Source organism: Oncorhynchus tshawytscha, linkage group LG18 (genome assembly GCF_018296145.1).
Source record: "Oncorhynchus tshawytscha isolate Ot180627B linkage group LG18, Otsh_v2.0, whole genome shotgun sequence".
NCBI classification, from domain to species: Eukaryota; Metazoa; Chordata; class Actinopteri; order Salmoniformes; family Salmonidae; genus Oncorhynchus; species Oncorhynchus tshawytscha.
In genome coordinates, this window is record NC_056446.1 from 40,838,583 (window position 1) to 40,848,188 (window position 9,606).

Sequence of the window (9,606 nt, forward strand, 5' to 3'; positions counted from 1 at the left end):
ACCATTCGAGGAACCATTAGAGGAACCATTAGAGGAACCATTCGAGGAACCATTAGAGGAACCATTAGAGGAACCATTAGAGGAACCATTAGAGGAACCATTAGAGGAACCATTCGAGGAACCATTAGAGGAACCATTAGAGGAACCATTCGAGGAACCATTCGAGGAACCATTAGAGGAACCATTCGAGGAACCATTCGAGGAACCATTCGAGGAACCATTCGAGGAACCATTCGAGGAACCATTCGAGGAACCATTCGAGGGACCATTAGAGGAACCATTAGAGGAACCATTCGAGGAACCATTAGAGGAACCATTCGAGGAACCATTAGAGGAACCATTCAAGGAACCATTAGAGGAACCATTCGAGGAACCATTCGAGGAACCATTCGAGGAACCATTCGAGGAACCATTCGAGGAACCATTAGAGGAACCATTCGAGGAACCATTCGAGGAACCATTAGAGGAACCATTCGAGGGACCATTAGAGGAACCATTCGAGGAACCATTCGAGGAACCATTAGAGGAACCATTCGAGGAACCATTCGAGGAACCATTCGAGGAACCATTAGAGGAACCATTCGAGGAACCATTCGAGGAACCATTCGAGGAACCATTAGAGGAACCATTAGAGGAACCATTCGAGGAACCATTCGAGGAACCATTAGAGGAACCATTAGAGGAACCATTCGAGGAACCATTCGAGGAACCATTAGAGGAACCATTAGAGGAACCATTAGAGGAACCATTAGAGGAACCATTCGAGGAACCATTCGAGGAACCATTAGAGGAACCATTCGAGGAACCATTCGAGGAACCATTCGAGGAACCATTCGAGGAACCATTCGAGGAACCATTCGAGGAACCATTCGAGGAACCATTCGAGGAACCATTCAAGGAACCATTAGAGGAACCATTCGAGTAACCATTCGAGGAACCATTCGAGGAACCATTCGAGGAACCATTCGAGGAACCATTAGAGGAACCATTCGAGGAACCATTCGAGGAACCATTCGAGGAACCATTCGAGGAACCATTAGAGGAACCATTCAAGGAACCATTAGAGGAACCATTCGAGGAACCATTCGAGGAACCATTCGAGGAACCATTCGAGGAACCATTCGAGGAACCATTAGAGGAACCATTCGAGGAACCATTCGAGGAACCATTCGAGGAACCATTAGAGGAACCATTCGAGGAACCATTCGAGGAACCATTAGAGGAACCATTCGAGGAACCATTCGAGGAACCATTCGAGGAACCATTAGAGGAACCATTCGAGGAACCATTCGAGGAACCATTCGAGGAACCATTAGAGGAACCATTAGAGGAACCATTCGAGGAACCATTCGAGGAACCATTAGAGGAACCATTAGAGGAACCATTCGAGGAACCATTCGAGGAACCATTAGAGGAACCATTAGAGGAACCATTAGAGGAACCATTAGAGGAACCATTCGAGGAACCATTCGAGGAACCATTAGAGGAACCATTAGAGGAACCATTCGAGGAACCATTAGAGGAACCATTCGAGGAACCATTCGAGGAACCATTCGAGGAACCATTCGAGGAACCATTCGAGGAACCATTCGAGGAACCATTAGAGGAACCATTAGAGGAACCATTCGAGGAACCATTCGAGGAACCATTCGAGGAACCATTCGAGGAACCATTCGAGGAACCATTAGAGGAACCATTAGAGGAACCATTCGAGGAACCATTCGAGGAACCATTAGAGGAACCATTAGAGGAACCATTCGAGGAACCATTAGAGGAACCATTCGAGGAACCATTCGAGGAACCATTCGAGGAACCATTCGAGGAACCATTCGAGGAACCATTAGAGGAACCATTAGAGGAACCATTCGAGGAACCATTCGAGGAACCATTCGAGGAACCATTCGAGGAACCATTCGAGGAACCATTCGAGGGACCATTAGAGGAACCATTCGAGGAACCATTCGAGGAACCATTCGAGGAACCATTCGAGGAACCATTCGAGGAACCATTCGAGGAACCATTAGAGGAACCATTCGAGGAACCATTCGAGGAACCATTCGAGGAACCATTAGAGGAACCATTCGAGGAACCATTCGAGGAACCATTCGAAACCATTCGAGGAACCATTCGAGGAACCATTCGAGGAACCATTCGAGGAACCATTCGAGGGACCATTAGAGGAACCATTCGAGGAACCATTCGAGGAACCATTCGAGGAACCATTCGAGGAACCATTCGAGGAACCATTCGAACCATTCGAGGAACCATTCGAGGGTCAGTGTGACACTCAGAAAGCTCTTTCTTTATCATCAGAGCCAAATCAAATCAAATCAAATCAAATCAAATCCGACACCTCTTATTATCAGCTCTTAGTCCCAAATGGCGCCCTATTCGCTATGTAGTGGACCCTCTGGACCCTGGTCAAAAAGCAGTGCACTAAACAGAGAACAGGGTGCCATTTGGGAAGCGTGGCCAGGTGTCATTATCTGGTCTAACCTGTACTTGACGTCCAGCTGCATTTACTGTGGGACCTTCTCTTTGACAATCTTAATGGTGTATTATCCTAACAATGTGACCTACATAATGACCCTTAGTGAATGTATGGGGGGAGTGTTCTTGTGCATTTTAACCCCCCTCCTCACCCCCCCATACTACTTCTCACCTCTATTGTAATGCAAGACAGGTCTATAATCCACTCACCGTGCTGGCCACTTCACACCTTAGTGTGTGTGTGTGGTGTGTTAAAATGGGATTAACTCTGACCATTTACACAATCTGTCACACACACACACACACACACACACACACACACACACACACACACACACACACACACACACACACACACACACACACACACACACACACACACACACACACACACACACACACACACACACACCTCCCCTCCTCATCATAGGACCCACGGGAGTTCCCACTGTCAGCAGTCTCCTCGTTTGCAGCCGGTTGCTCACAGTCTCACGGCCTTTCCTTCAGTACTGCAGGTGTCCTATCTATGCCACAGGTCAGAGGTCACAGCCATTATGGAATAGCAGACCAATGATGTCATAATGATCAACATCGGAGAATAAAGAGGTCACTGATGTTGAAGGACTCTCTCTGTCGTCTCAGTGACCATCAAGGGAAAGACAAATATTTTAGCCATCATTAAGAAGAGATGGGGGATAGTGGTCGGGTTAGGAGGGGTAGGGTTGGTGTAGAGAGAGGGGATAGTGGTTGGGTTAGGAGGGGTAGGGTTGGTGTAGAGAGAGGGGATAGTGGTCAGGTTAGGAGGGGTAGGGTTGGTGTAGAGAGAGGGGATAGTGGTCGGGTTAGGAGGGGTAGGGTTGGTGTAGAGAGAGGGGATAGTGGTTGGGTTAGGAGGGGTAGGGTTGGTGTAGAGAGAGGGGATAGTGGTCGGGTTAGGAGGGGTAGGGTTGGTGGAGACAGAGAGATAGTGGTCGGGTTAGGAGGGGTAGGGTTGGTGTAGAGAGAGGGGGACTGTGGTCGGGTTAGGAGGGGTAGGGTTGGTGGAGACAGAGAGGTAGTGGTCGGGTTAGGAGGGGTAGGGTTGGTGTAGAGAGAGGGGATAGTGGTCGGGTTAGGAGGGGTAGGGTTGGTGGAGACAGAGAGATAGTGGTCGGTTTAGGAGGGGTAGGGTTGGTGTAGAGAGGGGATAGTGGTCGGGTTAGGAGGGGTAGGGTTGGTGTAGAGAGAGGGGATAGTGGTCGGGTTAGGAGGGGTAGGGTTGGTGTAGAGAGAGGGGATAGTGGTTGGGTTAGGAGGGGTAGGGTTGGTGGAAACAGAGAGATAGTGGTCGGGTTAGGAGGGGTAGGGTTGGTGTAGAGAGAGGGGATAGTGGTCGGGTTAGGAGGGGTAGGGTTGGTGGAGACAGAGAGATAGTGGTCGGGTTAGGAGGGGTAGGGTTGGTGGAGACAGAGAGATAGTGGTCGGGTTAGGAGGGGTAGGGTTGGTGGAGACAGAGAGATAGTGGTCGGGTTAGGAGAGGTGGGGTTGGTGGAGACAGAGAGATAGTGATCAGGTTAGGAGGGGTAGGGTTGGTGTAGAGAGAGGGGATAGTGGTGGGGTTAGGAGGGGTGGGGTTGGTGGAGACAGAGAGATAGTGGTCGGGTTAGGAGGGGTAGGGTTGGTGGAGACAGAGAGATAGTGGTCGGGTTAGGAGGGGTAGGGTTGGTGGAGACAGAGAGATAGTGGTCGGGTTAGTGTAGAGAGAGGGATAGTGGTTGGGTTAGGAGGGGTAGGGTTGGTGTAGAGAGAGGGGGACTGTGGTCGGGTTAGGAGGGGTAGAGAGAGGGGGGACTGTGGTCGGGTTAGGAGGGGTAGAGAGAGAGGGACTGTGGTCGGGTTAGGAGGGGTAGAGAGAGAGGGGACTGTGGTCGGGTTAGGAGGGGTAGAGAGAGAGGGACTGTGGTCGGGTTAGGAGGGGTAGAGAGAGAGGGGGACTGTGGGCCGGTTAGGAGGGGTAGTGTCAAAAATAATAGTGTTCCAAAAAAGGTCCAGTTGCCAGGACAACGAAAACAAATTCCATCTAGAGCACACTAAACACTATACCTACTTCGGTTTAAACATCAGCGCCACAGGTAACTTCCACAAAGCTGTGAACAATCTGAGAGACGAGGCAAGAAGGGCCTTCTACACCATCAACTGGAACATAACATTAAACATATCAATTAGGATCTGGCTAAAAATACTTGAATCAGTTATAGAACCCATTGACCTTCATGGTTGTGAGGTCTGGGGTCCGCTCACCAACCAAGAATTCACAAAATGGGACAAACACCAAATTGAGACTCTGCATGTAGACTTCTGCAAAAATATCCTCCGTGTACAACTTAAAACACCAAATAATGCATGCAGAGCAGAATTAGGCAGACACACACTAATTATCAAAATCCAGAAAAGAGCCATTAAATTCTACAACCCCCTAAAAGGAAGCAACTCCCAAAAATGAACCTGGAGAAGAGTCCCCTAAGCAAGCTGGTCCTGGGGCTCTGTTCACAAACACAAACAGACCCCGCAGAGCCCCAGGACAGCAGCACAATTACACCCAACCAAATCATGAAAAAATAAAATTATAATTACTTGACACATTGGAAAGAATTGACCAAAAAACAGAGCGTACTAGAATGCTATTTGGCCCTAAACCGAGTACACAGTGGCAGAATACTTGACCACTGTAACTGACCTAAAAATTAAGGAAAGTTTTGACTATGTAGATTCAGTGACCATAGCCTTGCTATAGAGAAAGACCGCTGAAGGCAGCTCTCAAGAGAAGACAGGCTATGTGCTCACTGCCCACAAAATGAGGTGGAAACTGAGCTGCACTTCCTAACCTTCTGCCAAATGTATGACCATATTAGAGACACATATTTCCCTCAGATAATCTCACATATCTATTGGGTGAAATCACATCGTCGTAACACTGTATATAGTCATAATATAATAATTGTAATTGTCGCTATTCTTTTGAAACGTTTTGTGAGTGTAATGTTTACTGTTAATCTTTTATTGTTTATTTAACTTTTGTTTATTATCTTTTTCACTAGCTTTTAAAATGTTTCCCAATAAATCAAGTCAATAAAGCCCTGTGAATTGAGAAGGAAAGGGGACTTTCTATTGGAGCTGTTAGATCAAAGCATTCCATGTTGTCCCCTTTACACACAAAGCCTTCTGGGAGTTTCCCTGAAGGTGGGGTCTGTGGTATTAAGGAGAGGGTGTCTTCACTCGTAAAAGAGGAGTGGCTAAAAATAACTACAGAGGAAGAAATTCCAGTGTTTAGCAACAGTGTTAATATATTCAACCTACTGTCATTATCTTACCTTACAGATGGGTGTATGAAGGGACCATTTACTTACGGAATCTGGATTTAACTTGGCAAGTCAGTTAAGAACAAATTCTTATTTAAAATGATGGCCTATCCAGGACGACACTAGGCCAATTGTGTGCCGCCCTATTTGACTCCCAATTACGGCCTGGATTCAAACCAGGTACTGTAGTTACTCTTACTTGCACTGAGATGCAATGCTTTAGACCGCTGCGTCACTCGGGAGACCTTGTAGCACACCATACCACATCTTCCAGTGAGGTAGGAATGACTATATCAACTGACCTTGAATAACAGTAAGAATGAAAAAACATACATTTTCTTGTGTAGCCTATTCTGGGAAAAAGTATGAGGCAAATATTGTGATCCCTGTGAGCGCAGCAGCGTTCCTTCTCTCAATGTATTAGTATTATCATGCCCCCTGCTGGAAAAAATGCAACACTGACCTCAGAGATCATCATCCTTTTCCTTTGTGCCATTCTTGCCTTGCCACAGTTTCCAAGTCTCATAATTACTCAGCTATTGGCTACTTCCGGGCTTGTGAGTCCTTTTAAAAGAATTGAAAGGGATAGTTGGTAGATCATTTACAGGGATAGTTGGTAGATCATTTAAAGGGATACTTGGTAGATCATTTAAAGGGATAGTTGGTAGATCATTTAAAGGTATAGTTTGTAGACCATTTAAAGGGATAGTTTGTAGAGAATAGAAAGGGATAGTTGGTAGATCATTTACAGGGATAGTAGGTAGATCATTTAAAGGGATAGTTGGTAGATCATTTAAAGGAATAATTGGTAGAGAATAGAAAGGGATAGTTGGTAGATCATTTAAAGGGATAATTGGTAGAGAATAGAAAGGGAGAGTTGGTAGATCATTTAAAGGTATAGTTGGTAGAGAATAGAAAGGGATAGTGTGTAGAGAATAGAAAGGGATAGTTGGTAGATCATTTAAAGGTATAGTTGGTAGAGAATAGAAAGGGATAGTTGGTAGATCATTTAAAGGGATAGTTGGTAGACCATTTAAAGGGATAGTTGGTAGATCATTTAAAGGGATAGTTGGTAGATCCTTTAAAGGGATAGTTGGTAGATAATTTAAAGGGATAGTTGGTAGATCCTTTAAAGGGATAGTTGGTAGAGAATAGAAAGGGATAGTTGGTAGATCATTTAAAGGGATAGTTGTTAGATCATTTAAAGGGATAGTTGGTAGAGAATAGAAAGGGATAGTTGGTAGAGAATAGAAAGGGAGAGTTGGTAGAGAATAGAAAGGGAGAGTTGGTAGAGAATAGAAAGGGAGAGTTGGTAGAGAATAGAAAGGGAGAGTTGGTAGAGAATAGAAAGGGAGAGTTGGTAGAGAATAGAAAGGGAGAGTTGGTAGAGAATAGAAAGGGAGAGTTGGTAGAGAATGTTTTCTTTTTTTATTTCCACTTTATTTAACCAGGTAGGCTGGTTGAGAACACCTTTATTTAACCTGGTAGGCTAGTTGAGAACACCTTTATTTAACCTGGTAGGCCAGTTGAGAACGCCTTTATTTAACCTGGTAGGCCAGTTGAGAACACCTTTATTTAACCAGGTAGGCCAGTTGAGAACACCTTTACTTAACCTGGTAGGCCAGTTGAGAACACCTTTATTTAACCTGGTAGGCCAGTTGAGAACACCTTTATTTAACCAGGTAGGCCTGTTGAGAACACCTTTATTTAACCTGGTAGGCCAGTTGAGAACACCTTTATTTAACCTGGTAGGCCAGTTGAGAACACCTTTATTTAACCTGGTAGGCCAGTTGAGAACACCTTTATTTAACCTGGTAGGCCAGTTGAGAACACCTTTATTTAACCAGGTAGGCCAGTTGAGAACACCTTTATTTAACCTGGTAGGCCGGTTGAGAACACCTTTATTTAACCTGGTAGGCTGGTTGAGAACACCTTTATTTAACCTGGTAGGCCAGTTGAGAACACCTTTATTTAACCTGGTAGGCCAGTTGAGAACACCTTTATTTAACCTGGTAGGCCAGTTGAGAACACCTTTATTTAACCAGGTAGGCCAGTTGAGAACACCTTTATTTAACCTGGTAGGCCAGTTGAGAACACCTTTATTTAACCAGGTAGGCTGGTTGAGAACACCTTTATTTAACCTGGTAGGTCAGTTGAGAACACCTTTATTTAACCTGGTAGGCCAGTTGAGAACACCTTTATTTAACCTGGTAGGCCAGTTGAGAACACCTTTATTTAACATGGTAGGCCAGTTGAGAACACCTTTATTTAACCAGGTAGGCCAGTTGAGAACACCTTTATTTAACCAGGTAGGCCAGTTGAGAACACCTTTATTTAACCTGGTAGGCCAGTTGAGAACACCTTTATTTAACCAGGTAGGCCGGTTGAGAACACCTTTATTTAACCTGGTAGGCCAGTTGAGAACACCTTTATTTAACCTGGTAGGCCAGTTGAGAACACCTTTATTTAACCAGGTAGGCCAGTTGAGAACACCTTTATTTAACCTGGTAGGCCAGTTGAGAACACCTTTATTTAACCAGGTAGGCCAGTTGAGAACACCTTTATTTAACCTGGTAGGCCAGTTGAGAACACCTTTATTTAACCAGGTAGGCCAGTTGAGAACACCTTTATTTAACCTGGTAGGCCAGTTGAGAACACCTTTATTTAACCTGGTAGGCCAGTTGAGAACACCTTTATTTAACCAGGTAGGCCAGTTGAGAACACCTTTATTTAACCTGGTAGGCCAGTTGAGAACACCTTTATTTAACCAGGTAGGCCAGTTGAGAACAAGTTCTCATTTATAACTTTACAAGTCAGAACTGTCCAGAGTAGTGATGCTGGATGGGCAGGCAGGTGCGGGCAGCGATCGGTTGAAGAGCATACACTTAGTTTTACTTGCATTTAAGAGCAGTTGGAGGCCACGGAAGGAGAGTTGTAATGGCATTGAAGCTTGTCTGGAGGTTAGTTAACACAGTGTCCAAAGAAGGGCCAGAAGTATACAGAATGGTGTCGTCTGCGTAGAGGTGGATCAGAGAATCACCAGCAGAACGATCGACATCATTGATGTATACAGAGAAAAGAGTCGGCCCGAGAATTGAACCCTGTGGCACCCCCATAGAGACTGCCAGTGGTCCGGACAATAGGCCCCCCGATTTGACACACTGAACTGTCTGAGAAGGAGTTGGTGAACCAGGCGAGGCAGTCATTTGAGAAACCAAGGCTGTTGAGTCTGCCGATAAGAATAAGGTGATTGACAGAGTTGAAAGCCTTAGCGAGGTCGATGAATACGGCTGCACAGTATTGTCTCTTATCGATGGCGGTTATGATATAGTTTAGGACCTTGAGCGTGGCTGAGGTGCACCCGTGACCAGCTCTGAAACCAGATTGTATAGAGGAGAAGGTACGGTGGGATTCAAAATGGTCGATGATCTGTTTATTAACTTGGCTTTCAAAGACTTTAGAAAGGCAGGGCAGGATGGATATAGGTCTGTAACAGTTTGGGTCTAGAGGCAGGGCAGGGCAGGATGGATATAGGTCTGTAACAGTTTGGGTCTAGAGGCAGGGCAGGATAGATATAGGTCTGTAACAATTTGGGTCTAGAGGCAGGGCAGGGCAGGGCAGGATGGATATAGGTCTGTAACAGTTTGGGTCTAGAGGCAGGGCAGGGCAGGATGGATATAGGTCTGTAACAGTTTGGGTCTAGAGGCAGGGCAGGGCAGGATGGATATAGGTCTGTAACAGTTTGGGTCTAGAGGCAGGGCAGGATAGATATAGGTCT